Source organism: Eriocheir sinensis, chromosome 5, assembly GCF_024679095.1.
Source record: "Eriocheir sinensis breed Jianghai 21 chromosome 5, ASM2467909v1, whole genome shotgun sequence".
Taxonomy (NCBI): Eukaryota; Metazoa; Arthropoda; class Malacostraca; order Decapoda; family Varunidae; genus Eriocheir; species Eriocheir sinensis.
The window spans coordinates 2,139,363-2,145,133 of NC_066513.1; the positions used below are offsets into that span (position 1 = coordinate 2,139,363).

Sequence of the window (5,771 nt, forward strand, 5' to 3'; positions counted from 1 at the left end):
GGATGTTTTTGTTATTTTTGACGTTGTTGCCTATTGCGCCGGTAGGCATCTTCCCGGTGGGGCCTGATGGTCGGCCCAAGGCTTCTTCCAGGTGGGGCCTGATGGTCGGCCCAGCCCGTTCTGGCGCAGGCGAGTGTTTATAGTGGCGCCATCTTGCATTGGCTCATGCTGCCCCCCGGAACTCGTACTTGATTCGCTTGGACGGCTTCCTCTAGAGTCCGGGTTGATGGGTGGTCTTCAGGACAGCATGTGGGTAGTTTTAAGCCACTCGGCGGTGACCGAAAAATCCGAGTGGTAGCGTGAGGATTCGAACCCGCGTCGTCCATCACGCGGCGAATGTGGGTCCAGTACGCTATCACTTCGGCCACCGCCCTTCGGCCTTCCGTTCCAGAACGGTGAACGCGGTGATCGGCGACTTTTTCCTATTTGTTTTTAACTTCATAATCCAGTCTGGTAGTTTTATTAAGCGAGATCCTGCATCTTCCCTCCTCGCCTCGGAGGGGTGCGAAGCGCCAGCGAGCCCAAGGTCTCCCTGGCGAGCATGGCAGGAATGGAGGGATCCCGCCAGGGCGCCTCGGCGTACCTCGGGGCCTCCACGGAGGTGCCGGAGATCTGCCGGCTACAAGCCCGGGCAGGTGCGGCTGGTTAGCCGTGGAAGGCAATTCACCTAGGAGAGCAAACTCCGAACAACAAACCCGGGCAGGTGGGGCTCGTTAGCCGTGGTAGGCAGTCTGCCTAGGAGAGCAAACTCCGAACAACAAACCCGGGCAGGTGGGGCTCGTTAGCCGTGGTAGGCAGTCTGCCTAGGAGAGCAAACTCCGAACAACAAACCCGGGCAGGTGGGGCTCGTTAGCCGTGGTAGGCAGTCTGTCTAGGAGAGCAAACTCCGAACAACAAACCCGGGCAGGTGGGGCTCGTTAGCTGTGGTAGGCAGTCTGCCTAGGAGAGCAAACTCCGAACAACAAACCCGGGCAGGTGGAGCTCGTTAGCCGTGGTAGGCTATTCACCTAGGAGGGCAAACTCCGAACAACAAACCCGGGCAGATGGGGCTTGTTAAATGTCGTAGACAATCCACTCAGTGGGAACATCAGTGAAAGGAGATTAAAAAGGAACACCAGAAAAACGAAACATGAAGAAAAGAAGATATAAGAAACAGATCATCCACCTTTCGGCCCTAACTAACATCACAAAAATTATGGGTGGGTCTTTTCTGGGGAGAAAGAGGCTCATCCAGACCAAAGAACATCAGAACGGATGATACAGAAAAGATAAAACATCAAGAAAAGAGACACACGGGCAGGTGGAGCTCGTCAGCCGTGGCAGGCAGTTCATCTAGGAGAGGGACAACTCCGAACAATAAACACAGGCAGGTGGAGCTCGTCAGCCGTGGCAGGCAGTTCATCTAGGAGAGGGACAACTCCGTACAATAAACACGGGCAGGCGTTGCTCGTCAGCCGTGGCAGGCAGTTCATCTAGGAGAGGGACAACTCCGAACAATAAACACGGGCAGGTGAGGCTCGTCAGCCGTGGCAGGCAGTTCATCTAGGAGAGGGACAACTCCGAACAATAAACACGGGCAGGTGAGGCTCGGCAGCCGTGGCAGGCAGTTCATCTAGGAGAGGGACAACTCCGAACAATAAACACGGGCAGGTGGAGCTCGTTAGATGTCGTAGACATCCACGTGATGGGAACATCAAAATGAAAAGGAGAATGAAAAAGAACACCAGAATAAAGAAAACGAAGAAACGAAACATCAAGAAAACAAAATAAGAAACAGATCATCCACCTTTCGGCCCTAACTAACTTCACCAAAATTATGGGTGGGTCTTTTCTGGGGAGAAAAAGGCTCAGCCAGACCAAAGAACATCAGAATGGATGATACAGAAAAGATGAAAGAACAACAACAGGAAAAGAATTAATAGAAACAAACATCATCCACCTTTCGGCCCCAAGTAACATCACAAAATTATGGGTGGGTCTTTTCTGGGGAGAAAAAGGCTCAGCCAGCCCAAAGAACATCAAAAGGGATGATACAGGAAAGATAAAAGACCAACATCAAGAAAAGAAGAAAAAAACATCACCGCCTTTCGGCCACAAGTAACATCACACAATTATGGGTGGGTCTCTTCTGGGAGGAAAGCGGCTCACCCAGACCAACGAACATCAACAAAAGGATGATATAGAAAACAACAAGAGCAAGAAAATGAACAGAATAACATCGAAAATTAAAACAAAACATCAAGGAAAGAAAATTATTAGAAACATCATCCACCTTTCGGCCCTCAGCAACATCACCAAAATTATGGGTGGGTCTCTTCTGGGAGGAAAGCGGCTCACCCAGACCAACGAACATCAACAAAAGGATGACAGGAAAAGAAAGAAAAGGAAAAAGAAAAAGAAGAGAGAGAAAAGAAAGAATAACACCAATTGAAAATAAAATGAAAGAAAGAAAAGGAAAAAATATAGACAAAAGAAAGAACAAGAAAAAAGAATAACACTAAAAGAAAAAAAAGAAAAACAAAAAGAAAATAAAAACTAAAAAAAAAAATAATAATAAATAAATAAAAAATTATAAAAAAACAAAAAAAAATAAATAAATAAATAAATAATACAATATACAATAAGATTAACTAACTATCTAGCTAACTCTATCTTTAAGTACTTATTAAACTACCTATCTAACAACCTAACTAACTAACTAACCAGCGAGCCATCTAACTAACTAGCTGCTTAACTACAATATATATACTACTGCTACAATACGTATATACCTGCCTATTTAACTAACTAACTAACTAACAAACCATCCATCTAACGAGGAAGGTGTGGAGGGAAGGAATGTGTGGAGGAAGGAAAGGGAGGAAGGCAGGCAGAGGCGGTAGAGGGCTCAGGGGTCATCATTGGCTGTAAGGTGTCGTACAAATCGTATTATTACGTTTATTTGCAAAGGTATTTTTCGTTTCTTTATCACAACATATTTTTTGCTCTCTCCCTCTGTCAATATTGTTACCTTCATTCTCTCCTCCTCCTCCAGCTCTTCCTTCTCCTCTATGATTTTCTTCCTTCTTCTCCTCCTCCTCCTCCTCCTCCCGTTCATCAGTAGAAAAAGCAGTTTCACTGAAAACTATTGTAGCCAGGGCAGCGTGCACTATATAGTGTATGCGCCCTGAGTGCTCTTGCATAAGCATGACCAGCCAACATTTTGTCCATAGATGCATTGGCACGCACTTTTTTTCAGTCCTTTCAGCTGATAATGTTTCCCACATTTCCATTTCCTGGTGTAGTCTGTCAGAGTCTTCACACCGTTCTCTTTCACTGCACGAGTCACCCCTCAGAAAGATTCCCTTCACAAATGAAACATTCTCCTGATGAAGACATTTTTCCCACACAATAAGAATTAATGTCTCTTTAACTGTCTGTATCCGTGCACCCTGAAATAAAATAAAAAACTACAATTAATGTAAGAATTTAGAACATCCTGCAATAAAGCATACAAGATCCATGTCGTATTACGTAACTTGGGGCATGACTCAAACATGCACACATTCTCGCACCTCTAGCGTCAACACCACGCACTGCACCAGAAACATGTATAGAACAATTTGTGTAGGGAACATTATGTAGGTTATTTTACATATCGACACATTATCCTCTAAAGTGAGTCCTAAGTGAGATAATTACAAAACAAATGTTTTTGGCTGCCATTTTTCAAGATGGAGGTGTGCAAAATTAATAAGTTATTAAGTACCCCATTACGAAGACAATAAAACTTATTGCAGCTTCCCTTGATTTTTTCCTTATTTAAACCCCTATCGACTGGCTTATTGATGGTATAGAGCAGGGCTACTCAACTGGCGGCCCGCGGTCCGAATCCGGACCTTATGAGTGTTGTAACTGGACCCCAAGTTCCAGCAGTAGAAAAATATAACTGATTTACATGGTCCTGGTAGTGATAGATTCTTGCAAGTATATTTCCTTGCCTGACTGTAGGCCCTACAATCAGTCAAGGAAATACACTTGCAAGAATCCATCGCTAGGACTTTCATAATGTAAAATTATATTTTGCTACTCCTGGAGCTGGGGTCCAGCTACAATATTTAATCGGATCTCTGCATACATTTGTACTTGTCTAACTGGACCTTTGCTCATAATGGTTGAGTAGCCCTGGTATAGAGAAAATAGAATAGGTGATGTAAACGAAAAGAAAGAGATAAATTTATAGACAATAGACGACTAATGAGAGAGGCAGAGATTTGGGAAGACTACCAGGGTGCGTAGAGGTGTAGAACTGTGTTAGGAAAGGTAAGAGCATCCTAGGCGGCAGAAGAAGCACACAAAGGAGTGGCAGAGTAAGACGAGGTGCGGAAGAGTATCGTAAAGGCAGAGTCATGGCAGGCAGGATGTGCGTCACGCTGAGGGAGCCAGTGGTGAGAGGGAGTCGAGATGGCATAAACAGGATAAAGGTGATAAAGATGCAGGAACGAGCAATAAGAAGGAAAAGTAACGCTTTTATACAGCAGAGGAAGGAAGGACAAAAAAATATCAAGACAAAAAAAGCCCGCTAATCTCTGCTCCTATGAAAAGAAGTATAGAAGGGTTGCCGAGAGAGAGGTCAATTTCGGGAGGAGAGGCGTCCTGATGCTCCTCCCATGAAAGGTAAACACGTAAAATAGGAAAAAGGCGAAGTACAGAAGTAAAAAACACAATAGATAAGCGATGATAAAGATTAGAAGGAAGCCTTTTGTCGAGAAATAGAAAAAAAGTTTAGATATAGATCTGCAGAAAATAGTGTCGAAAGGAAAATGAAATAGAAATAAAATGAAAAAAAGAAAAAAAAATAGTAGATTAAAAAATTATATCGTCGCCAGCAGCATCCTTCTGACAGTACGTGCAGTCCATCTCACGCGAAGGACTCCCTCCCCGCCATCCTACACTGCCTCCTGCTCTTGTCTCCTCTTCGTCTCTCACAGTGTGCGCCAATGGAGCTTCTCGTCTCGTCTCTGTCTCGGTCCTGTCTTCCTCTGTTCCTTGTTCTGTCTTCTCTATCTAAGTTCCCATCCATTACTCTCGCAGCGGACGGGACCGTGGGAGAGAGGAGAGGGGAGGAAGAAGAGAGGAGGAAGAAGAGAGGAGGAGACAGAGGTTAAAAGGAGGGAAAATGGGGGGATTGAGTAGGCGGATAAGAGGTGAAGTGAGGGAAGAAGAGAGGTGAATGGGAGAGGGAAGGAAGGAAGGGAGAGGGTTGGAGGGATAAGGGGAGGTGGAGAGGAGGAGGGACGAAGGAGGGAAGTGAGGAGGAGGAAAAGGAGTGGAGAGGAGGGTAAGGGGAGATGGAGGGGAGAGGGGAAGGAGGAGAAACGAGAAAGAAGGAAGGAAGGGAGGAGGAGGAGGAGGAGGAGGAGGAGGAGGAGGAGGAGGAGGAAGGAAGAGGGGGAAGGGGGGAGGGGGGAGGGTTCACCTGCAAGAAAAGAAGCACAGTTAATTAAAGTCTATAAATCGTCATTTTATTCTCTCTCTCTCTCTCTCTCTCTCTCTCTCTCTCTCTCTCTCTCTCTCTCTCTCTCTCTCTCTCTCTCTCTCTCTCTCTCTCTCTCTCTCATTATTTTATTTTTCTATTGCTCTTCACACACACACACATAAGAACATAAGAACATAAGAACGTAAGGAGTTTGCGAGAGGCTGGTTGACCTATACAAGGCAGCTCCTGTACACTCAACCCCACCTTACCTCCCCATCCATGGCTTTATCTAACCTCTTCTTGAATGTATCTA

At 45.4% G+C, this 5,771-nt stretch overlaps 1 long non-coding RNA gene across 1 annotated transcript; it reads left to right on the forward strand.

The window, feature by feature from the left end:
* Nucleotides 1-450: 450 nt before the first annotated feature.
* Nucleotides 451-2,421, forward strand: LOC126982523 (uncharacterized). The gene is made up of 3 exons (XR_007735212.1): nt 451-975; nt 1,044-1,510; nt 1,651-2,421. It is a non-coding gene; the product is annotated as an uncharacterized LOC126982523 (long non-coding RNA).
* The last annotated feature ends 3,350 nt before the right edge of the window (nt 2,422-5,771 follow it).